At 39.6% G+C, this 26,203-nt stretch overlaps 1 pseudogene; it reads right to left on the bottom strand.

Moving 5' to 3' along the window:
• Positions 1–1,736: 1,736 nt before the first annotated feature.
• LOC130725326 (cytochrome P450 71D11-like) lies at positions 1,737–18,593 on the bottom strand (annotated as a pseudogene).
• Positions 18,594–26,203: the final 7,610 nt, after the last annotated feature.

The raw sequence follows: 26,203 nt of genomic DNA, 5'->3' as shown, positions 1-26,203 counted from the left end.
ATATAAAGTAAAGATAGTTGTTTTATCATCGGCAAAAACTGATGAAATTAGTTCTCCAAATGAGACAACACGTGAAGCTACTTGGTTAAGAAGAAGTTTGATTGACTTGCAGCAAAAGGTTGAAGATCTTACTCCTACTTTATATGACAATCAATCTGCAATATCATTGTCTAAGAACCCAGTTTTCATGAAAGATCAAGCACATTGCGTTGTATCACAAATCACAACTATGTTTGTGATATGGTGCAAAAGACGAAAATTTACTTGCATTTTATCAATATTGAAGAGCAACCATCATATGTTCTTGCTGAAAGATTAACACTTGAGTCGCTTCAACAATTCAATGGTGCTATGAGGAATTCAAATTGAGAGGGGATGTTAAATATTGATAGTTTATTTGTAATCTAGCTAAAAAGTCATGGCTAAGTTACTTTTCGTAGTCAATTTATGTGTTTCTCTTAGTGAATTCATGCATAAAAGTTTCTCGAAATTAATGTGCTTAATGTAGATGCATGCCGTGTACTAATCTCCCTTCTCTATACACGAGCATAAATTGTGAAGCTTTGTAAGTTCTGTTTCGGAAAAAGTAAGAAATCAGAAAGAGAACATAATAGAAAATTGTAGTATCCACCGTGAAACTTTTAATAGCTCATCAATGTAAAATGGACTAAAAAGAATATAATAAAACATGAAATATAATGGATGAGGAAACCAATTCTGTGACAAAATGAAAATAAAATTTATAACATTGAAGCCTGAATAAAAAGTAGCAGGAAGAAACTTATGGTAGCAACAATCAAATACTTCCTCCGTTTCAGAAACTTTGTAGTTTAAGATTGCGGCATAAAGAGTAAGAAATCAATTATTGATAGTGTAATTTGACTAGATTGCCCTTATTTAATTTTACTAGTATGATGTGCAACTATTAAATTATACTTAGATAGAGAAGAATGTAATTAATAGAGAAGAGTTGTGGTTGGTTAATATGAAATGTGATAAGTGAGAGAAAATGTATTAAATGAGGGTATAGGTGGAAAAAATGGGAAAAAATGCATTAGCATCCTAAAACAACAAACTATTTGAGATATTGAAATGGCTTAATCGCAACTATGGTCCCTCACATTTATCAATTTCACGATTTTAGTCCCCCATCTAATTTAATTACACAGATAGTCCCTGACTTTGCTGTCCGTCTGCAACGTTGGTCCTACTATTTATTTGTTAATGGAGAAGGTTTACGTGGATGGTCACTTAGCTGATGTGGAAGTCGAATTGGAGAGAGAAAGAGACTAACAACTGATTCAACCTTCTTCCTCGCCTCCAGGGACTCGTTCGTTCTTTATCTCTTCCATTTTCGCTCAATCTCAAGCTTCGAAACATCTTCCTAACGGTGCTCTGTTTTTACAGGAGGAAGAGGGTAGAAAATGACTGTTGCAGGTCTCACGTGCAACTCACATGCTTCCCTCTCTCTTCAGTTCTTCTTTCTCTATCCAATTGGACATCTACGTAAGCCTCCTCTGTTAACAAATAAACGGTAGGACCAACATTGCAGACAGCCAGAAAAGTTAGGGACCATTCATGTAATTAAATTAGGTGGGAGATTAAAATCGTGGAATTGATAAACGTGAGGGACCAAAGTTGCAATTAAGCCTATTGAAATTATACCCAAAACTACAAGGGAGTAGTAATTAAAGGGGCACTTTTCAAGTTGTGCATGTTGGACAGTACTGCATTTTCTAAGATGCAGAGAAAGGATGAGAAACTGTAGGAATCAAGTATAGATCACCTTTTCTTGCAACAGTAGCTCCAAATTCCTCTGTCATGTCCAAGTCCTCATTTTTCATTCCATTTGGTAGCCCCCAATCAAAATGGTACAATAAGAATGCGAGGACTTGCCCAACATTAGCCATACCATAGTTCATGCCTGGGCAAATTCTCCTCCCAGCACCAAATGGGATAAGCTCAAAACTAGTTCCTTTATAATAAATTGAGCTATCTATAAACCTTTCAGGGTAAAATCTATCTGGTTCAGTCCAATATTTTGGATCCCTTCCAATCGCCCAAGCATTGACCACAACCCTACTTTTTACTGGTATATTATATCCATTAACCTCACGGGCTTCTCTACATTCCCTTGGAAGAAGAGGAAAAGGAGGGTGTAATCTTAGGACTTCTTTGATGACTGATTTCAAGAAGAGGAAAATGCAACTTTCATCAACCTTTCCTCCCCTATTAAACACTTCTCTCACTTCAATTTGTGCTTTCTTCAATACTCTTGGATCCTTCATCATCTCAGCCATTGCCCAATTAATTGTAGTTCCTGCAGGCTCACTGCCAGCACTGAAGACATCCTGAAAGGTAAACCTCCACTTTTTTAACAAATTCTAAACACGCATGCTTTAGATAAAAGGTAAACAAACTTTCTGAAAATGTAATCTATTTATACGAAAATAAATTTTTCTTAATTGTTTGAGAAAAAACCAATAATATGTAACTTCCAAAGACATTCATATATCTCTAAAGAATGTAAGAAATGTAGTACTAGTGTTAACCCAATTTTATGAAAGGCAGGTTTATCGACATCAACCTCATCGAAAGGGTACTTCTCGACAACTGTCGAAATCTGGTTAAAAATCCACAGGAAAACGATGCAAAATGCTAAGTTGAAATGACAAACTGATAGCCGTATATTTCGACAAGATCAGTGCATGAAGCAGTTACAAAGTAGTGGGCAGTTACCAACACGTGCTTTTGTCCACAACGCAAGGAGCGGTTGAAAAGGGGAGCGCCTTTGCCCACGATGTCAGATCCCCCACGTGGTAAGCAAGCGGTTATAGAACGTGTGCAAGAGGCTTCCAGAACAAGCAAGAGATCGTGGGTGTGGCGCCAAACATTCAAAACCCACTAACCCACTCGTCAGAGGAAAAACTGCCAAGGACGTGTGCAGCAATGGAGTGTTATAAATAGGAGAAGATTAGGGTTTTGGCTTCAGTGGGACAGTTGAAAACTGAACCACGGTAGTACAGTTTAAAATTCACCATTAGATATATTATTTTAAATTCAACGGTTAAGATTAAAGATGTAAAATGACTAGAATATCCTTGTTCCCCAAACCCTCATTCTTTGCTGAATCCACAGAACCACCAAGCACCAAAGCCGCCACATACCAAAACTTCCAGTGAAGAGTTATGCTCTAACCAAAGAGAAAAACCAGAACAAGTTGAGTTCAAAAAACCATAGATTCTTGTTGGAAGAACAAAACAACAACACGATGGGGCTTAGATTGAACCTGAATCCTATTTACAGAACATGCATTACAAGGTTATCAATATCATCCTCTTCGAAATTCCTTCCCCCTGTTCTGGAATCAGTGAACCTCGTTTCGTTTCCTCTGGTTTCGCCTTGCATCGCTGAAGTCGTTGGAGAGAAGAGTTGATTTTTCCTGCTGGTGGCGGAGACAAATCTCCTCCTCCGTCATTCTCAACTTCACAAAGCAGCGTCACGCTCAGCTGCTCCTCCTCCTCCTCGGCGGAGACGATGTTCTTCACCACCAACTTGACTCAATTTATGAAATAACACCCAATTCAGAATTTTCAAAATGAAAACTTTTTTATAAATTAAAATTAATCAATCCCCTTTTATAAATTGTTCCTTCTAGCTGCCACTTTTTGTTTCTGATTCTGATGGTTGCATTGCATTTTTCTGTGTTATTGGTATCTGGGTCCTACAACCTGGTCTTTGTGAGGGTGAAGAGGTTGCAACTGTAGATGTGTGGGGCAACAGTGTCGGAGCTCAGAGAAGTAGTGGAGAAGATGAGGATAGTATTGTCCAAAAAAAATTAAGTTAAGGGCATTACTGTCACTACAATAAAATATTTCAAGTGTTCCACGGTGAGTCAGTTTTTCACTGACCCACGGAAGCCATCGTCGAAGATTAGTCAGAAAAAAGGGTTCCCAACTCAACTCCAGAAAAACTCACTAAAAAGCTAACATGTCCGCATGCGGACATGTTAGCTTTTTAGTGAGTTTCAAGAGCCTAACGTGATCATGAAGGAGTATGTTGAAGAACCAACCATTTACAATTCCTGCATTTAATGCTTTCAAACTTGTTGTTTTCTTCAATTGAATTCCTGTCGATTTTCTTCAGTTGATGTAATTTTCAGTTTTTCGAATTTCTTTGTCTACTTTTCCCTTTGTTTAATGAAATTCAGTTTCCAGTACTCTTGAGTACTTGTTTTAAGTCGCAAACTCAACCTCAACCCTTGACACTTGTTTGTCGAAAATCACGCTCCACACACAACACTTTAGCAAGACGTTTTCTCAAAAGAACCCCTCAATCTTAAACTTTTTCCAGTTGAATTAGAAGAATGTTTGTTTACCAAATATCACCGTAAAAAACTAGTATATATGTTCCTAGCATTTCTCTGAAGGAATGAAAAACGGTAGAAAGGGGGGGTTTGAATAGCGTTTTCAGAATAAAACTTCCACCTTAAGATTTTAACAAATCTTTCGAGACACAAGTAAAGTGCTTAAGATAAGAGATAAGAAAAGCACACAAGGATTTTATCCTGGTTCACTTGATGAATCACTCAAGCTTGTCCAGTCCACCCGTGAAGGTGATTTCTTCCTTCTTAGAATGAAGGCAATCCACTAATCAGATAATGTTACAACTGCACTTGAAACCTACAAGTGACTAATAATACACTGACTTAGCTCACACTAAGATTCACTCTCTTAGTCTTCTCTAGGATCCGATCAACCTTGATCTCATAAAGGTAAACTAAACAACTGTTTAGAAAATATTGTTTACAAAGAAATTGCTTCTTAAAAGCTTGTAGTAAACACAATGAATTCTATGAAGAAAGAATGCTTAGAAGATTTGAATATAGCTTGCGCGTATGAGTTTCTTCCAACCGCATCTTTCAATTTCCAGCCTCTATATATACTCTAAGAATTAGGGTTTGAACATTGCATGGGAATACTACCGTTGGAGGGCAGATCTGGGATTTTCAGCTTCTGTTGTGGCTGAGTATGTTAGGTTAGGTCGTCAGGATAGTACATTTGCTTTTGTACTTTGGATAGTGACTTGACCTTTAACCTCGTTGATCTCTGATCAGAAGAATGCTTCGTGTTGGAACTTGTGAAGCTTGTTGATCAGAGTCAGAGGGAAGCATGGATCCTCTGACCATTGTACCTTCTGATTCTGAACTCAGAGGAGAAGTACTTGGTCTTCAGAGCCAGTTTGCTTCTAGACTTCAGAGTCTTCACTTTTCAGCTTCTGGATCTTCAGAGTCTTCTACACCATCAGAACTTCTGAACCTTCAGAGTGTCTGGGTTGTCAGAACGTCTGGATCTTCAGAACTTCAAGTGAGCTGAGTCCATATCAGAGCTTGATTGACTTCAGATCTTCTGAAGCTTTTCTACTGTTCAGATTGAACATAGAGATTGCGAAAGCATTGCTAGGGTCACTCTTTAAGCACAGTGCTTCTGATTTGTGTGAGATTATGTTAAGGTCAGAGCCTGTTAAGAGCACACTCAGAAAACACGTTAGAGTACCATAATTTTTCATACTAAAAAGTTAACTTGTAATCATCAAAACATAGAGTTGTACTACACGATCAAAACTTGATCTTACAATCTCCCCGTTTTTTATGATGACAAAACCAAGTATTTTGATGAACAATTCTTAAACAATAAACTGAATTCACTCAGAGTTTAGATAAATAAAATTAGACTTATCCTGATGTTAATGGTTTATTTTGCTCATTCTGAATCCAAGTCACAGCTTGATTCTGAGCTTAGCTCCCCCTGAATCTAAGACTGAATGAAAACATTAGTAATATCTAGATTCTGAGCTAAATAATAGAAGAGTTCAGAGTGAAAACGCATGACATAGATGAATTGAAATAATCAGAGCGCATGAGTATTCAGAGTCACGAGTAGGGTATCAGAGTCAACTAATATCACTTCAGAAGAAGTGAAATGTATTCCTTGTATTTGCCCAGTGACACATCTATGGTCATAACAGTGGAACTCTTAAATTCTCCAAAGATAACAAACATCACACTAATCAGCATATACATCAAAAACTGGGTTATACTCCCCTTTTTTGTCATAAGCAAAAAGCTTGGGGTGTGAAAAACTTAGCTTGAAGTACAAGGTACTCCCCCTAAAAGAAGGACTAAGTTTCAAAAAGATGGAGAATTAATTAATGATGAAAAAGAGATTAGCGAATTAAAGAAAAGAATTAATGCATAGGTAGAACGTTTACCACCGGCCACGGGAGTAAAGAGAAGCGTCAGTTACCAATACTTTATCCTCGAGAAACTGCAGTAGCAATAACTTCCGGAGAGAAAATGATGCTTATATAAAGCGACTAGGAACACAGTAAGCTTCACAACAAGATCGATTCCAAATAAAAAATGGCATCATACATGGTTGCATTAGAAGAGCTCAGAAAGAAGGCCTTTGAAGAAGATTTGTTCATGAATGTTAGGCATCCAGATGGTTCAAGAACCATACATGAGCTTACCACAACGCTGCTAGAAGAGGATCTTAGTCCAGAGTTGGAGAAAGATCTGAAGGAGTTCCTCTGCTTCGTGGAGGAGATTCAGGAGCTATGCCAGCTGGAGCTGAATCTGCTGGAAGAAAAAGAAGCAGTGACGAAAGATCTGGAGACGATGGAAGATCGTCTGGAGAGGGATGAACTGAGCAAAAGACTCGGCAACATAGAGTACATGCTCGATCGTATGGAGAAGGAAAGAGTAGAGCAGCGCCAAGAGTGTAGGAGAATGAGGAAAGATCCTCCATTCTAGAGTAATGTAGATGTATGAAGATGTAATATGTAATAGTTTGGTTATATATATATAAAGAGAAAATTTCCAGATGTATGTTATGTTAAATGCAAGAAGGAACATGAAATAAACAAGCAGATAAGGAAATAAATAGATATAAAACATAGAAGTAAATAACTAAAAACAGGGAAAACAAATAACTAAAAGTTTATCAATTAAAGAAGAAAACGATAGAGATCCTAAAAACTAAGGTTTGCAGTGCGACGCAGGAGCTCTTGAATTGCTTCATTCATGCTGAACATGAGAGTCTCATGAGAGTTAAGACGCTGTTCCAAAATAGCAAGTCTGGATGAACTTGACTGAGTAGAAGTGGAGGGAACATCCTGAGCAGAGTGAGGAGCTTGAGTGGACTGTGAAGCAGCACTTGTGAAAGGCACTGGTGCAAGAACTTGACCTCTGAGAGCTTCAGCTTCAGCCTGTATCCTTTCAGCCTCTTTCAGAGCTTCTAACTTTGCATTTTCAATTTGTTCAACTTCTAGACGTGCAGCTTCTTCCGCTTGTTCTTTCTTCTTTCTTGCTTCCTCAATAGCTTCAAGTAACTCAACCCTTAGTTTTTGTTCATGCATAGCCACTCTTCTATTGAAACGCTGCCTAGCAGCTTCAATCCTCTGATCCCTTTCAGCTGTGAGATGACTCATCATAATAGGAACTTGAGCAATCATCCAATCACACAGATGATCCCATTCTTCAGCAACAGAGTCAGGATTCTCATGAAGGTCAGTGTGACCTTGCACATTGCGAATCATTAATGATGCTTCATAATTAAACACACTGATGCACTCAAGAATGGAGTTGGGTTTGAGATAAGTGTAGGGAACAATAGAGAGATTGGTTTCAGGAGAAGTGGGGTGATTACTGCTATTGGCTTCAGAAACACCTTGAGGAGAACCAACATCTAGAGTTTGGACATTTGAAGTGTTGATCTCAAGGTTAGGCTGTGAGGTTTCAACCTCAGGGTTTGGAGATCTAACCGAGGAATGGTTAGAGACTGAGTTTTCTGGTTGGACAGGTTCTGGTTGAGAGGGAAGTGCTGGTTGTATAGGTTGAGATGAAGGAGATGCTGCATTCAGAGGGACTACTGGAATGGGATGATCTGGATCAACTAGACGTTCTGGTCTAGGTCCAGGATATCTCCTTGGGCTTGGAACGGTATGGTAGAACTCAGGAATAGCAGACTCTTTTTGTTTCGCAATTTGATCATATTGGCGAATGGATTCAGAGTTATTTGAGGGTAAGGAGTCAGCAACATTTGTGGGAAAGGATACAGAGGGACAAGGAGTTGTATTTTCTGTATCAGTTGTTTTGCGGACAGGATGATCTGATGCTCTGAGGACAGAGTGATCAGAGGTTCTGGGTTCATGGTGAGATTGATCAGAAATAATGGGTTCAGAAGCTTGTGGGTTGTATTGAATGGTTATAGGTGAGGTAGGTTCAGAGGGTCTTGGAGTCTGAAGCATATTCCAAAGAGGTGCTTCTTCATGAGAAGGTTGAAAAAATGAAGATTTAGGTGACGTGGTTGAAGAGATGTGTTGGTCAGCTGGTTGAGACTCTTGAATGGGAGAGAGTGAGGTAGCAGTGCGGTTAAGAAGTGCAGAGATTGGGAGTGCATCAAATGAGCTTAAATCATCATCAGTAAATGAAACAGCAGACTTACTTGATGATCTCACTGCAGACCTACTTGATGATCTCACTGCAGACCGAGTAACCCTGGCAGGAGCCTCAGTTCTAGTTACCTCAACAGCTGGTTCCACACGAGTTGGTTGGACCACAATACTCACTTGCTTCTTTGACTTCTTTGGTGGAGGAGCATCATCATCATCACCATCAGATGGAGCATTTGGCTTGGAGGGTTCCTCATGCTTCCTCTTGAGCTTGTCATTCTTCTTCTTCTGATCAACACCATCAGAAGGAGCAGACTCTTCAGAGGATTCTTCTATGATTATTCTTCTCTTCTTCTTCTTCTTGGGAGGAGAATCAAACTCTGGAGCTGGTGGCAGGGTTCTGAAGAACTCATCCACATCTATCTCATAACCTTGTTCTCTCAAGTCAGCTAGATAGTGCAAGATAGCAACTGGATCATCAGCTTGAGACCACAGACGGTAATCGGTCAGAGGGACTCTTCTCTGTCTGATTTCATCAGAGGTGTCTTCATGAGCAGGTGCAACCTTTGTCTTAATTAATCCCATCTTCTTCATGGATGTGGCAGTGAAGACATCACCAACAACAGTCGTCAGATCCTCTGTGCAGCCAGCTTTAGTCAGATCCTCTATCAGTTTGCTTTCTAGGAAAAGGTCTGAGAACAATCTTCCAAAAGGAATGTATTTGATGGCAGACTTGTGAGAAGCAGTTGTTCTGGACTTCTTGATGCACTCTTTGAGATAAGAGAACAGGAAGAAGGGAAGGCAGATCTTCTGTCGTTCCTGAATGAAGAACAGCATCACTTTCTGACAGAAATTGATGTAGTCTGGAGAGCTTCCCTTTGGCCTTTGATTGATGCAATGAAGAAGAATCTTGTGCCAAATCCTCAACTTAGGATGAAGTTCTACCACTTTGTAGTCACTCTTGCCTGGCTTATAGTTTGTGTAGAGAGCTTGGTTGGTAGCTTCTTTGGTCTTAGGTTTCACCTTTGATACCGTCAGTTGGAATCTGTAACTTGTACCGGTGTTTTCACCCAGAAGATCAACAATTAATTTCTCTGTGATGATGATTCTTCTGCCAGCAATGTAGGAGACTACTTGATTGTCATCACAGTCGGCATGTTTCCAGAATTCCTTGACCAACTTGATGTAGACTAGACCACAAAGCCTGTTGAAGTATTCTTCCCAGCCTTGAGATTTTACTTCAGGACGAAGATCAAACCCGTTGGCAGCAATGTTGTCGAGATCGAATCTCCATTCAGCAAGAACCTGGAGTTCATCAGGAGGGTAGACACACATAACAGCACAACCCCTTTGTGCGAGAGGAATCATCTGCCATGTAGCTTGAGCTTCTGGTTGATTTCGTTGAATTGCAGAGCCCGATTGACCGGTAATCTGACCTACTACCATGACAGGAAATCTCCTTCCATCGACAGGTTCACCTCTGTTAGATTTCACCATCTTTGAAGCGGTTGAAGGTTTGGGTAGAAAGAAATATGAATGAAGAGAGAGAGAGAGAGAGAGATCGTGGGAATTAAAGGGTTTTGCAAACCGAAGAGAGAGAGAGAGAGAGAGAGTAAAACAGTAAGTGATGGAGAACGTGTGTGTATAGTGGGTTTTTGAAAATAACCGTTGTTGATTAAAAAACAAAGTAAGATCAACGGTTAAAAATTAAAGACATTATAGCAACAGTTAATACACATATCACACGATGGAGAGAAGCACATCAACACTCCTTACGACAGACTGTCAGCACGGGCACAAGGAACGATGTATCATAGCTACTGACACACGTTTACTATCTCAGCTTCAGAGTGAGCACCAATGGGGACTTATCCTCTGATGGAGTTACCTTTGAACTAGACATCTTCTGATAAAGAAGCATCATAGTCAGAGGTTCTGATCCATCTTCATGCTGGACAAAAGTCCATATTCAGATTTTTCAGAATGAAATTAAATCTATCCTCTGCTAAGGGCTTTGTAAAGATATCAGCCCATTGATGGTCAGTATCAACAAACTTCAGAAGAAGTACGCCCTTCTGAACATAATCTCTAATAAAATGATACTTTACCTCAATGTGTTTTGCCCTTGAGTGTAAGATAGGGTTCTTACTCAGTAAGATTGCAGCAGTGTTATCACAATAGATTGGGATGTTGCTCTCAAGGATTTGATAATCCTTCAGTTGATGTTTCATCCAGAGCATCTGAGTGCTGCAAATTGCTGCTGATATATATTCTGCCTCTGCAGTGGATAGTGCAATGGTTGATTGCCTCTTGCTTGCCCATGAGACTAAGTTGCGTCCAAGAAATTGGCAATTTCCAGAAGTACTTTTTCTCTCTATTCTATCTCCAGCATATTCAGCATCACAGTAACATGAAAGCTTATACTCTGATGTTTTCTTATACATCAAGCCAAGGTTAGTGGTACCTTTCAGATATCTCAGGATCCTCTTAACAACAGTTAAGTGGGTTTCCCTTGGATCTGATTGGAAACGAGCACATAAATGAACACTAAACAAAATATCTGGCCTAGATGCAGTTAAGTATATAAGTGATCCTATCATACCACGATAGAGCTTCTGACAAACTTTACCACTTGCATCTTCTTTCTCCAGGATGCATGTAGGATGCATTGGAGTCTTAGAGATTGTAGATTCTGTCATGTTGAACTTCTTCAGAAGTTCTTTAGTGTACTTGCTCTGATGGATGTATGTTCCTTCTGGTGTTTGATCAACTTGTATACCCAGAAAGTACTTGAGTTCTCCCATCATGCTCATTTCAAATTCAGCCTGCATCATCTCAGAAAATTCTTTGCATAGAGATTGATTAGCAGATCCAAATATAATATCATCAACATAAATTTGCACAATTAAGATACCATCTTTGTAAGTTTTGCAAAAGAGAGTTGTATCTACTTTACCCCTTACAAACTCATTTTTCAGAAGGAATGAGCTGAGTCTCTCATACCATGCTCTGGGAGCTTGCTTCAGACCATAGAGAGATTTCTTCAATTTGAAAACATGGTCAAGGTTCTTCTCTGAGATGTAACCATTTAGGAAGACACTCTTAACATCCATCTGATGAAGAATTATGTTGTGATTCACTGAGAAAGAGATCAGCAGTCTGATTGCTTCTAGTCTTGCTACTGGAGCAAATAATTCAGTATAGTCTATTCCTTCTTGCTGACTGTAGCCTTGAGCAACTAGCCTTGCCTTGTTTCTGACTACATCTCCTTTCTCATTCAGCTTGTTTCTAAAAACCCATTTGGTTCCAATCACATGAACGCTTTGAGGTTTCTTCACTAGGCTCCAAACATCGTTCTTGGAAAATTGATTCAGTTCTTCTTCCATAGCCAGAATCCAGTCCTTGTCTTGAAGAGCTTCATCAATTGACTTGGGCTAAATTAAGGACACCAATCCTTTCAGACTGAGCAGAGTCTCTTCAGAGGGTCTGAAGGCTGATCTGGTTCTGACTGGTTCATCTTTGTTGCCCATAATCAATTCCTTAGGATGAGACGCAGTGATTCTGCTCTTCTTCTGAGGTTGTGAATTAGAGGGACCAGCTTCTTCTGGTTCATCTTCCTCTGGCTCAGCTTCATCTGGAGTTTTGCCTTTGTCAGGAACATTTATACTTAAATCTGCAACCTTCTCAACTAGCTTTGACTGATCAGAGTCAAGCTTATCATCAAATCTAACATGAATAGATTCTTCAATAGTTTTAGCATCAATATTATAAAATCTGAAACCTTTAGATCGATCAGAGTAACCAAGTAATAGACATTTAGAAGACTTAGCATCAAACTTATGCAATCTATCCTTAGTGTTTAAAACATAGCAGAAACAACCAAAAGGATGAAAATAAGAAATGTTGGGTTTTATATTCTTCCACAATTCATAAGGAGTCTTATTCAGAATTGGTCTCACAGAGATTCTGTTCTGAATGTAACATGATGTGTTTACTGCCTCTGCCCAAAAGTGCTTTGCCATGCCAGTTTCTTGGAGCATGGTTCTAGCCATCTCCTGAAGAGTTCTGTTCTTCCTCTCAACAACACCATTTTGTTGTGGAGTTCTAGGACAAGAGAAATCATGTGCAATTCCATAGGAATCAAACAGACTCTCAAACTTGTCATTCTCAAACTCTCCACCATGGTCACTTCTGACACGCACAATCCTACAAGCCTTCTCGTTTTGCACTTGGGCTATGAAGGTAGAGAACACAGAATGAGACTCATCCTTGCGGGATAGAAATTTTACCCATGTCCAGCAGCTATAGTCGTCAACAATGACCATCCCATATCTCTTGCCACCTATAGACTCAGTTTTCACTGGTCCAAAAAGGTCGATATGCAGAAGTTCCAACGGCCTTGAGGTAGAGACAACATTCTTTGCCTTGAAAGGGACTTTTGTGAATTTGCCTTTCTGACATGCTTCACAAAGAGCATCTGAAGAGAACTTCAGAGTGGGTAAGCCCCTGACAAGGTTGAGCTTACTCAGCTGAGAAATCTTTCTCATACTGGCATGCCCTAACCGTCTATGCCATACCCATTCCTCCTCATTAACAGAAAGAAGGCACTTCACATTCTGAGATTCCAACTCAGATAATCTGATCTTATAAATGTTGTTCTTCCTCTTGCTGTTAAACAGAACAGAGCCATCGATCTGACTTACAGCTCTGCAAGACTTTTGATTGAAAATAACATCATAACCCTTGTCAGCTAATTGACTTATAGACAATAAGTTATGAGTTAAGCCATCTACCAATAAAACATTATCAATGCATGGACTACTATCAACACAAATAGTGCAAGTACCAACAATTTTACCCTTCTCGTTGCCACCAAAACCAACTTCGCCTCCAGGCTTAAGTTTTAGCTCTTGGAACATACGCCTTTCTCCCGTCATGTGACGCGAGCATCCACTGTCCAGATACCATGATTGGTGTTTCAGTGGAGCCATCAAGGATATCTCATTTTCATCGTCTGAGTTAGGATCTTCTTCTGATGCTAAGTCAGAGTCAGTTGCATCTTTTGACTCTGCTTCTTTGTCTTTGACAATAGCCATGAGTCCTTGAACTTCACCATCAGAGTCAACATCCTCTGACTCTGATTCGTCAAAAGTCACCATCAGACTTTTCTTCGTTTTGAAGTGCTTCTTTGGCTAATTGTCCTTTTTCAGCTTTGGACAGTCACTCTTGTAGTGCCCTGATTCTTTGCACTCGAAACATGTAACTTCCTTGATTGAGGACTTCTTCTGGCCTGATGAGGATTCAGACTTTCCTTTGGCCTTTCCAGAGCCTCTGTACTTGCTCTGCCTGTGCTTCCAGATGCGGTTGAGCCTTTTTGAGATCAGAGTCAGCTCATCTTCATCATAATCTTCTGACGCTTCTTCAGATTCTTCTGCTTCAGCTTGGAGAGCTTTTGACTTCTCAGATTTAGCCTTCTCAGATTTGGATTTCAAGGCTATAGATTTCTTCCTCAGATCCTGCATCTCTGAGCGCTTCAGCTCATGACATTTCAGGATGCTGATGAGTTCTTCTAAATTCATATGCTCAACATCTCTTGTAAGCTCTATTGAAGTCACTAAAGGCATTCGGCTTTCAGGAAGACTTCTGATGACCCTTATGATATGATCTTTTGTAGTGTAGCTTTTGTTGAGAGGTCTTATTCCAACTACAAGCAACTGAAATCTGGAAAACATATCCTCAATGGACTCGTTAGGTTCCATGATGAAGGATTCATACTTCTGGATCAAGGACAACGCCTTTGATTCTTTCACTTTCTTGTTTCCTTCATGAGACATCTTCAAGGATTCAAATGTTCCCTTGGCAAACTCACGATCTGTAATCTTATGGTACTCTTCATAGGAAATAGCACTAAGAAGAATAGCTCTAGCTTTGTGGTGCTGTGAGTAAAGCTTCTTTTGCTCAGCAGTCATCTCTGATCTGGAGATCTTCTTGCCATCTGCATCAACTGGACGCTCATAGCCATCCACAATGATATCCCAGAGATCTGCATCGAAGCCCAGAAAGAAACTTTCAATTCTGTCTTTCCAATATTCGAACCTTTGACCATCGAACATGGGAGGCTTTGCATTGTAACCATCTTTTTGCATCTCACTGGTGGTAGCCATTTGTTTTTCACACCGACCCGGGTCACTGAACACTGTTAGGTGTGGTAATCAGAACTTGCGCTATGATACCAATTGAAGGTATGAAAAACGGCAGAAAGGGGGGGTTTGTATAGCGTTTTCAGAATACAACTTACACCTTAAGATCTTAACAAATCTTTCAAGACACAAGTAAAGTGCTTAAGATAAGAGATAAGAAAAGCACACAAGGATTTTATCCTGGTTCACTTGATGAATCACTCAAGCTAGTCCAGTCCACCCGTGAAGGTGATTTCTTCCTTCTTAGAATGAAGGCAATCCACTAATCAGATAATTGTTACAACTGCACTTGAAACCTACAAGTGACTAACAATACACTGACTTAGCTCACACTAAGATTCACTCTCTTAGTCTTCTCTAGGATCCGATCAACCTTGATCTCCTAAAGGTAAACTAAACAACTGTTTAGAAAATATTGTTTACAAAGAAATTGCTTCTTAAAAGCTTGTAGTAAACACAATGAATTCTATGAAGAAAGAATGCTTAGAAGATTTGAATATAGCTTGCGCGTATGAGTTTCTTCCAACCGCATCTTTCAATTTCCAGCCTCTATATATACTCTAAGGATTAGGGTTTGAACATTGCATGGGAATACTACCGTTGGAGGGCAGATCTAGGCTTTCCAGCTTCTGTTGTGGCTGAGTATGTTAGGTTAGGTCGTTAGGATAGTATATTTGCTTTTGTACTTTGGATAGTGACTTGACCTTTAACCTCATTGATCTCTGATCAGAAGAACGCTTCGTGTTGGAACTTGTGAAGCTTGTTGATCAGAGTCAGAGGGAAGCATGGATCCTCTGACCGTTGTACCTTCTGATTCTGAACTCAGAGGAGAAGTACTTGGTCTTCAGAGCCAGTTTGCTTCTGGACTTCAGAGTCTTCACTTTTCAGCTTCTGGATCTTCAGAGTCTTCTACACCATCAGAACTTCTGAACCTTCAGAGTGTTTGGGTTGTCAGAACGCCTGGATCTTCAGAATTTCAAGTGAGCTGAGTCCATATCAGAGCTTGATTGACTTCAGATCTTCTGAAGCTTTTCTACTGTTCAGATTGAACATAGAGATTGCGAAAGCGTTGCTAGGGTCACTCTTTAAGCACAGTGCTTCTGATTTGTGTGAGATTATGTTAAGGTCAGAGCTTGTTAAGAGCACACTCAGAAAACACGTTAGAGTACCATAATTGTTCATACTAAAAAGTTAACTTGTAATCATCAAAACATAGAGTTGTACTACACGATCAAAACTTGATCTTACATTCTCTACTTCAATGTCATTCAATATATTCAATATATGTAACTTAAGATAAGGAAGTATATATGCTTACCATTATTATAGCTTTGATATTCTCTGAAGTTAAACGAAAATCAAAGTCAGGGCTACTATCCTCAAAATTTAAGAGAACATCGACTTGATCTCCCTCTGGCTCAGCTTCCACCAAAGCATCAATAGCTCTTGACCTTGCTTCTCTATGATCGTCGATGATATTCTCCAAAACCCTGTCTAGTATTTGCCGTAACTTCTCAAGCTTAGGCTTCATCCCCGAAATTTTGGGAAGCCATTTAGCTGAAGGAAACAAGTCTCCTAAGTCGAAACCTCCTGCAAACTTTATAATTTATTTTATCACTGACATGAAATCGTCTTGGTCCTCGTATTTCTTGCCAAACGCAGACTTTGAAGTAAATGTGTACATGATTGAGACAACAGCTTGAGTAAGGTTGATTTCTGATCCTTCTTTTGAAGCAATCCATGAGGGTACTAATCTCTTTCTCTCTGATTGGCCAAAGAGATGTAACCCGTTTTATGCTTAAAAGCTCCATAGTACAAATCTTCCGAAGCTGCCTCCAATAATCACCATAAGGTGCAAAAGCTATATGGTGTTTGCTAGGATACTACAACACTTAGTTGGGGTACGATACAATAGTTGACGTGGACCAATAACATTTAAGTGTCTTTTTCTCCTTTTTTCCGTATATGTTTTAAAATGAAACAAATATTTAAATACACTGTCAGGTGTCGGTCCCCTATTGGTACACGCTAAATCGTGTCAGTCGTGTACCATACAATGGAGGTATGGTAGAATTCGCCAAAGCTATATATGTGTAATCATAAGACATTACATATATGGCGAGAAGACAAGGTCTCGACTCGAAGAAAACATCATGGGTTTTCAATACCTTCCTAGCATACTCTGCTGAGGAAACAACAATGAACAACACCTCTGCAAGTTGTAGATGCATCAAGGGTCCATATGTTATGGCAAGATCACTTAATTTTCGATGTGGAAGAGATGAAACAAGATGGGGAATATTTCCTACGATCCGATAGGTAGCTTCCATGGCCCTGGCGGTATATTTGTAGGTGTTTGAGTTTTTCTAAATTTCTTCCTAATCATCATGAGTGCTGAAACGCACCGTTTCACTTTTAAGTTTTTTTTAAAAAAATTAACATTAAATAAAAGAAAATCAAAACCGACCCTACCCCACCCCACTTTCCCTTTCTCTTTTCACTTTTCCTCTTTTCTTTTCTCCTTCGACAGCAACCTCTTCTCCCTTCTCTTCTTGAATTTTATTTTTTCTTCTTTTTCCTCACCAAAACTACATCAATTGCCACCTCTAAACTACAATTATTTGAAGAAGAAGAAGAAGCTAGATGTTTTTAAGTGGAGAAGCTTTTGGTTAGTTTGGGTGCTAGGGATTATGCTTTAAGAGAGGAGAAATAGTACATGTAATGCCCCGATTTCTCGATGTCACACAGTAACCAATTAATCCAATTTTCGCAAAGAATTTTCGTCGTTCAATTATTAATCTTTGATTAATGACAAAGGTTCATTAATTGCGAAACTCTTGAAAGATTAACCTTTACAAATCTCACGGAAGTAAACATCATCCCAAAACTTTTGAATTAAATAGAATAAGTATGAAATATACATCTAAAACCAAAGTAAATTACATCAACTTTATTTATCCAAATGAAAGCAAAATAATTGTTCAATGCTTCCCGAACTTGGTACTCTCAACCCAAAGAGAAAATGGATGTCTCTCAACCCAAACCTATTCCTTGGCCTCTTCCTCTTTATCTTCTTCCTCTTCATCAGGAGTGTAGTCGTCATCCGGTAGTGGCTCGTCACGGAGTATCAGCTCCCAAGAGTGGGTCGTCGCTGTTATCTTCACGACAATCTACCCCCCCCCCCCCACAAAAAACAAATAAACAAGTGGTGCAAGGGTCAGGTCCAACAGAAATGATAACAACAAAATCGACAGTACACAATATAAGTACGTTATATGTCTTTTATGAGAATAAAGTCAGTTAGTCAGTTGCGAACGAAATCTCACTTCACACAACCCACCAAATCTCCTTGGCCAATCTCGATCATCCGCAGATGAACAATTCTCGGAGGGGACCGCAGTACAACCCTCAATCACGTGGAGACCTAACTGGCTCATCCACAAATCACTCAAGGAGACCCACACAGTCAATCCCTATCCCATGACTAAATCATGGTTATCACGTGGAGACCTAACCGGCTCATCCACAAAAACACCCTCGCGTGCAAGCCCATCGTTCTCATGGACCATAGTCTACCTGACCTATGTCCGCTAATTAATTTCACTTGCAAGCGAGTCACAACATTATTAATTCTCTTTCTCTTTGTTCTTAAGGTTCTAAAGTCATCCTAGAGTCTTACAATTTTCAACGTCCAATAAAAATAACGACAAAGCAATCATAGTCACATTGGGAATTATAGCTAGGTGAGCGACCCTTTGTGACAATTACTAGAATAAGCATATTATATCGCAGATCCATAACCATAATCATAATTTGCATACCTTTCAACCACATAATCATAGCAAATTCAACGACAAGGTACCACACGACTTCCACCATCAAAACGGAAGGACAATCCACCGAACCCCCAAGAAATAGGGTTCGGCCGAACCCTCCCATGGCTCTATGGTTTTCAAAATAATTTTCCTTCCTTCCCCTTTGATCATGGCAATCATGGTACAACCCCAACAACCCAAATATCCACTTAAAATTTCAGAACCAAACATTTAGCTAGTATCATGTTATAATAAGTGCAAAACAGCACAAAATTCAACAAATACCATGGCAACTCGCATGGGATCATAGACTCAGATCATAAACCACATTTGAGAATCATATTCATGGCTGTTCAAGAGAAAAATTCCAGCAAGCAAGCATGTACAAGAAATCATGCAAAAACAGTACAAACTCAAGTTGTTTCTCATGGTAATTCATGGCATATTCCCTAAGAACCTACCCATTCCTAGGACTAGCCCTTACCTTGTTTTAGAGCTTGAAAACAGAAAGAAAGAAGATGGTTCTCCTGCTGTCCAAACTTCCTTGCCTTGCTCTCGGTCTCTCCCTCTTCCACTCGCGATCTCTCTCCCTCTCGCAAGCTCTCTCTCGCGCACGCGTCATGAGTGGTGGTGGCGGCTTGGGCGGCGGCGCTCCTCCTCTCTCTCAAACTCTCTCTTCTCTCTTTTCCTCTGGTTTCTAACGTGAAAGAGTGTGGGTGCAACTTCTGTTTTCTGATTCTTAGAAAATAGGGTTTCCCCCCCCCCTCTTGACTAAAACCCATGCAAACCAACATGTGGGCTAGGGTTTGGCTTTTACCTTTTTAAGCCCAAACCACTTAAACCTATGGCCCACTAATTAACCCTAATCAGGTCTGAAAATAATTAAAACCCAACTATTTTCAATTAAAAACCCAACCAAATTCGGAATAAAAATACAAACACATTAATAAATTCGCTGGCACTTTACAGCCAGAACCCTGCTCGGTAAAATTCTAATATCTCGAGCTACAGAGGTCGGAATGACCCGATTCCACTTCGAGAATTTTCTACGCTTAAAGGGCTACAACTCGCATGAAGGACGTTTTCCCAAAAGAGGTCGTTAAGATCCTCTAAAAAATCACACAAGTTGACAGTTGTAATCTGTTAATTTCTCAAACTTGAACAAAACCCTCATTTTATTCAATCTTTCTCAAAAACAATACAATCTAAAATAGGGCCTTACAATACCACCCTCCTTAAAATAGTTTCGTCCTCGAAACTAGTAAAGCAGGACAAACCACGCTTCCATTGCGCACTCTGATACTCTCCACAAATTTCTCAGTCGTCTCGACGCATAGGTTATTGTCCTTAGTCTCATCTTTCTAGTCTTCACGTGACATCTCAAGTGGTCTGGTTTCACATCATTCTCACAAAGAGAATCCGTCTCTCCTTAACGTTCCTTTCATAGTCCAACACCAACTATCATTCCGATCACCATTTTCCAATATCAAGTTGATCAGGCTCAATATCCAAAAGATGACAATCAGGAAAAATATTTGGTAAGGATGTTCAAGTCACTCTCATTTCACTGTCTATAACCTAGACACTCGTCGTAGAGCCTCACGGAACTCTTCCGTTAGAACACGACCCAAACTGCCTCACTGCAGTCACACAAAACAACAAAAGTTTAAGTCAAACATGTGTTATGCTCATGCCGGTACACGTTGGTCGGCGCCCCGCCCAGGTGATCCGGATGCAACATCAACAGCTCAGGCACGGGAAAACAAACTTTTCGGACACCGAACTCAAAGGTTTCATCCACCAATTCACTCGTTCAGTAGTTCCATCCACCACCTAGTCCATTCGACGGTTCCATCCACCATCTAGTTTGTCCGATCTATGGTTTCATCCACCATATACGATTGTTGGTTCCATCCACCAATCCCGTCTTTCCTGATGGTTCCATCCACCATCTCAGTCTGACCAATGGTTCCATCCACCATTCCTGCTTCACCGATGGTTCCATCCACCATCTCATCGACCTTGATGGTTCCATCCACCATCTTGATCGACGCACTCCGTTCATTGGCTCCATCCGCCATCCTTTCTTAGCCGATGGTTCCATCCACCATCTTTACTAAGTAAGGAAAAACAAAATCGAGAGTGTAACACAGTCACACAAAACACCACAAAAACGTAAGGAAGACATTGACTCGGTCAGTGTTCTTCCCCGCCTCTATGACTCAATAATGAGCATTCAGCACACCAAATCATATCACACACATAAATCACAAACCATTCACAAAATGAGATAATACCAATTATTATTTATTTTACCAATTCTGACACAAAGTCTCGATGTGGTCAGGCGTGTCCCACTTGGAGCGTCCATTCCAACCTCAATCTTTGGTAAGCAACAACCCTTAGATATCTAGCAATCATCTTCAGATAGACCTAGATATCACGCTCGTACTAGGGCACTAGGCGCCAAATCCAAGTCCAATTGATCAACCGTTTATAAGCTAATCATCATCTCAATACCTAACAATCCATACGTCATCTCTTGTTTCGGAACTATCCTTTCATACCTTAAAGCAATCTTTCACTTATCCACAAGTCAAATTATAGCTTATTTTTATGTCTGAAATCTCTGCATAACTCAGAATTCATTCCCTTCAAGATCAAACCATATATTGTGCCTCAAGGGACTTAGCCCAACTTTCGCTCCCTAGATTTTAATCTTCAAAGGTTCAACGGCTATCGTCACAACTAAAACCATTAAATCTCTTATTCATACCTGTCTCTCAACTTTCAAGGACAATCTTAACCCCTAAGGTATTAATCCAGCTTAGTAAATCTCACTTAGTAATCCTAGCACATTTCTCTGAAATTCATATCATCACTCTCATGTATTCAACTTATGCTAAAAATTTCTTTCTCTAACTTGATCATTATCATACCAATCAACTTCTTAATCTCTCAATCCAATTCTAACAAACTTTAAGTCCTACACAATTAGGACAAGAATTTATGGACTTAAAATCTAAACCTTCACCGAGTTTGCTTCAATAATGTCCTCTAACTCTTCAACACTTTTTAGATGAATATTCATTTCTTAGCACTACGACTTCTTCACAAAGGGATCAAACACCTAACAAACTCATCTCTCAGATTTGACCAACATCTATCAATTCCTATCAACATTTCTATCATGGTCCATCACCAGCTATAATTATGAAGATCATCACCCTTCAATATTAAGTCGATTAAGCTTAATATGTCGAAGATGGAAATTTAGAAAAAAATCACTGGAAAGGTCAATGAGTCCCTATCATCCAGTAGCCACATAAATTGAGGTCCCATCCAAAAGATTCCATTTCTAATACTTCAACCTCAAAAATTATGTACCCTTGACATCTCATCTCTGGATTTCATATGTCATTCCACTAAGATTCATCCTTAGCTTCTACCTTCGCCTTTTGACACGTCAAACACGTTGATACATACTCGACTACTCGTATCTTCATCCCAGGCCACCAAAATTGAAGTTTTAAGTCTTGATACATCTTCGTCATTCCCGGATGAATACTCATTCTACTCTTATGTTCCTCATCCAAAATCAACTTCCTCAAAATATCTTGACAAAGAGTCAAACACTTAATCTCAAGTATCACGGCAATGATACTAATCGCAGACATTCTCACAGCCAAGCAAACATCTTAGCAAACAAGTCTACCCAATCTCACCGCGAAGTTTTGAAAACACATTTATCAAAACAAAACACCACGAGTTCGGAAACTCGTAAGCCCAAAACCCTTAGTGCTCTGGTTTCTCAACCGGAGCTCTGATACCACAATGTAACGCCCCGATTTCTCGAGTGTCACACAGTAACCAATTAATCCAATTTTCGCAAAGAATTTTCGTCGTTCAATTATTAATCTTTGATTAATGACAAAGGTTCATTAATTGCGAAACTCTTGAAAGATTAACCTTTACAAATCTCGCGGAAGTAAACATCATCCCAAAACTTTTGAATTAAATAAAATAAGTATGAAATATACATCTAAAACCAAAGTAAATTACATCAACTTTATTTATCCAAATGAAAGCAAAATAATTGTTCAATGCTTCCCGAACTCGGTACTCTCAACCCAAAGAGAAAATGGATGTCTCTCAACCCAAACCTATTCCTTGGCCTATTCCTCTTTATCTTCTTCCTCTTCATCAGGAGTGTAGTCGTCATCCGGTAGTGGCTCGTCACGGAGTATCAGCTCCCAAGAGTGGGTCGTCGCCGTTATCTTCACGACAATCTACCCCCCCCCCCACACACAAATAACAAATAAACAAGTGGTGCAAGGGTCAGGTCCAACAGAAATGATAACAACAAAATCGACAGTACACAATATAAGTACGTTATATGTCTTTTATGAGAATAAAGTCAGTTAGTCAGTTGCTAAAGAAATCTCACTTCACACAACCCACCAAAACTCCTTGGCCAATCTCGATCATCCGCAGATGAACAATTCTCGGAGGGGACCGCAGTACAACCCTCAATCACGTGGAGACCTAACCGGCTCATCCACAAATCACTCAGGGAGACCCACACAGTCAATCCCTATCCCATGACTAAATCATGGTTATCACGTGGAGACCTAACCGGCTCATCCACAAAAACACCCTCGCGTGCAAGCCCATCGTTCTCATGGACCATAGTCTACCTGACCTATGTCCGCTAATTAATTTCACTTGCAAGCGAGTCACAACATTATTAATTCTCTTTCTCTTTGTTCTTAAGGCTCTAAAGTCATCCTAGAGTCTTACAATTTTCAACGTCGAATAAAAATAACAACAAAGCAATCATAGTCACATTGGGAATTACAGCTAGGTGAGCGACCCTTTGTGACAATTACTAGAATAAGCATATTATATCGCAGATCCATAACCATAATCATAATTTGCATACCTTTCAACCACATAATCATAGAAAATTCAACGACAGGGTACCACACGACATCCACCATCAAAACGGAAGGAAAATCCACCGAACCCCCAAGAAATAGGGTTCGGCCGAACCCTCCCATGGCTCTATGGTTTTCAAAATAATTTTCCTTCCTTCCCCCTTGACCATGGCAATTATGGTACAGCCCCAACAACCCAAATATCCACTCAAAATTTCAGAACCAAACATTTAGCAAGTATCATGTTATAATAAGTGCAAAACAGCACAAAATTCAACAAATACCATGGCAACTCGCATGGGATCACAGACTCAGATCATAAACCACGTTTGAGAATCATATTCATGGCTGTTCAAGAGAAAAATTCCAGCAAGCAAGCATGTACAAGAAATCATGCAAAAACAGTACAAACTCAAGTTGTTTCTCATGGCAATTCATGGCATATTCCCTAAAAACCTACCCATTCCTAGGACCAGCCCTTACCTTGTTTTAGAGCTTGAAAATAGAAAGAAAGAAGATGGTTCTCCTGCTGTCCAAACCTCCTTGCTTTGCTCTCGGTCTCTCCCTCTTCCACTCGCGATCTCTCTCCCTCTCGCAAGCTCTCTCTCGCGCGCGCGTCGTGAGTGGTGGTGGCGGCTTGGGCGGCGGCGCTCTTCTTCTCTCTCAAACTCTCTCTTCTCTCTTTTCCTCTGGTTTCTAACGTGAAAGAGTGTGGGTGCAACTTCTGTTTTCTGATTCTTAGAAAATAGGGTTTCCCCCCCCCCCTCCCTCTCTTGACTAAAACCCATGCAAACCAACATGTGGGCTAGGGTTTGGCTTTTACCTTTTTAAGCCCAAACCACTTAAACTTATGGCCCACTAATTAACCCTAATCAGGTCTGAAAATAATTAAAACCCAACTATTTTCAATTAAAAACCCAACCAAATTCGGAATAAAAATAAAAACACATTAATAAATTCGCTGGCACTTTACAGCCAGAACCCTGCTCGATAAAATTCGAATATCTCGAGCTACAGAGGTCGGAATGACGCGATTCTACTTCGAGAATTGTCTACGCTTAAAGGGCTACAACTCTCATGAAGGAAGTTTTCCCAAACGAGGTCGTTAAGACCCTCTAAAAATTCACACAAGTTGACAGTTGTCATCTGTCAATTTCTCAAACTTGAACAAAACCCTCATTTTATTCAATCTTTCTAAAAAACAATACAAACTAAAATAGGGTCTTACAGTACCCACCCAATAATGAGTATTCACATGAGCTCAATGAGGTATATTCACAACCCAAAAATTATAAAGAATGGTATTCTAGTCTATGTTAGTTTTGGGTAAATTAACTTTAGGGATTTGAGCTCACAATTAGGGATTTCATGGTTGCTTTTGGATAATAGATAGCTAAATTAAGTTCCTAAAGAGTTGAAATCTGTTGTCGGTGTTCATATTTGCCGACCACGGACTCATCCGGACATCTTGAAGTTGTTAGGAGTGCTACTCTTGATCCTTCATAGTTGTGAGTTGTTTATGACCATTGTGGCATATTTTTAATTACTCTATGTTTATGGTTTGGACTATTTTATTATAACTAGAAGTGTCTACTTATTTAAAATTGGGGGAACATCCTTTAATTCACATGACTATCTTTTATTGAGTTATTTAAAGTTATGCGATCAAATAAATGAATTTGAGAATGATTTTAGTTTGTTTTAAGCTATGAAGTTACAAACTTCATGTATTGAACCATGTTGGATTGAGAATGGCATCTTGATGAGCTTTGATATTTATTGAGAACATTCATATTTGAAACTTTGATGTGAGATTGCTTATGGTTTTGGAAAGATGATTGTGGGAATACATGTTAGAACCCTGTAGCCGTTAACGGAGGTAACGGCCTAGGTGCACCTAGTTATTTGATTCCGGGTGGAGAGAGTTATCCGTTAGATGGAGCCGCCAGTGCACGGAAAGGGCTATCAACGGAATTTAGCTTCCCCCGATGAGATTGATGAGATATGACATGATTCCGGGTGGAGAGGGCTATCCGTTAGATGGAGCTACCTCTTGGATAAGATAATCCTTAAGAGGAAAGGGCTATCAACGAGATGTAGCTTCCCCCGATGACACGATGTGACTTGAGAAAGGAAAGGGCTATCCATTAGATGGAGCCGCCCCTAGGGAAAAGGCCACCCCGTAGGAGGAAAGGGCTATCAACGAGATGGAGCCGCCTTATGATTATGGTTCTCTCATGTGTGTTCCCTATTGTATTTGGATTATCAGATTTTGAGTGATTTTATAAATTGAAAATGCTTTAACCGCATTATTATTCTTTAAGTTTTCTCTATGTCAAAGTGACATTGATTTGAGTTAGTAAAGCATGAAGCTTTTACCATGCCATATATGTTTTATGAAAGTGATTTGAATTACTTGACTTGATCAATTGTCATATTTATCCTGAGTTTTAAAGAGAAAATCGTGCCTGTGTTGTTACCCTCACTAAGTCTTTGTGACTTACCCCCTCCTTATTTGCATTTCAGATTCACAGGCAGCTAAGTAGGAGCTTGTTTCAGTTGCAGCTTGTTCAGTACTTCTTTTTGGTAGGCCTCCTATGGTTGGTGGCCATGTTGATATGTTTTGTTGATCTTTTTGGTATTCTGCAGCTATATGGAAAATGTAATAGTCATATTTTGTAAAGTGTAAGAGTTCTATGATGTATTTGATGATGTTACTTCTTGAATAATGAATATGTGTATATTTGGATCTCTGGCTGAATGTTACACCTCATTAGCAGGTCTTGTTATTTTGTAA

This window comes from Lotus japonicus, chromosome 6 (assembly GCF_012489685.1).
Source record: "Lotus japonicus ecotype B-129 chromosome 6, LjGifu_v1.2".
Classification (NCBI taxonomy): domain Eukaryota; kingdom Viridiplantae; phylum Streptophyta; class Magnoliopsida; order Fabales; family Fabaceae; genus Lotus; species Lotus japonicus.
Note: the sequence above shows the minus strand (reverse complement) of the source record. Positions and strands in the feature narration are given on the sequence as shown.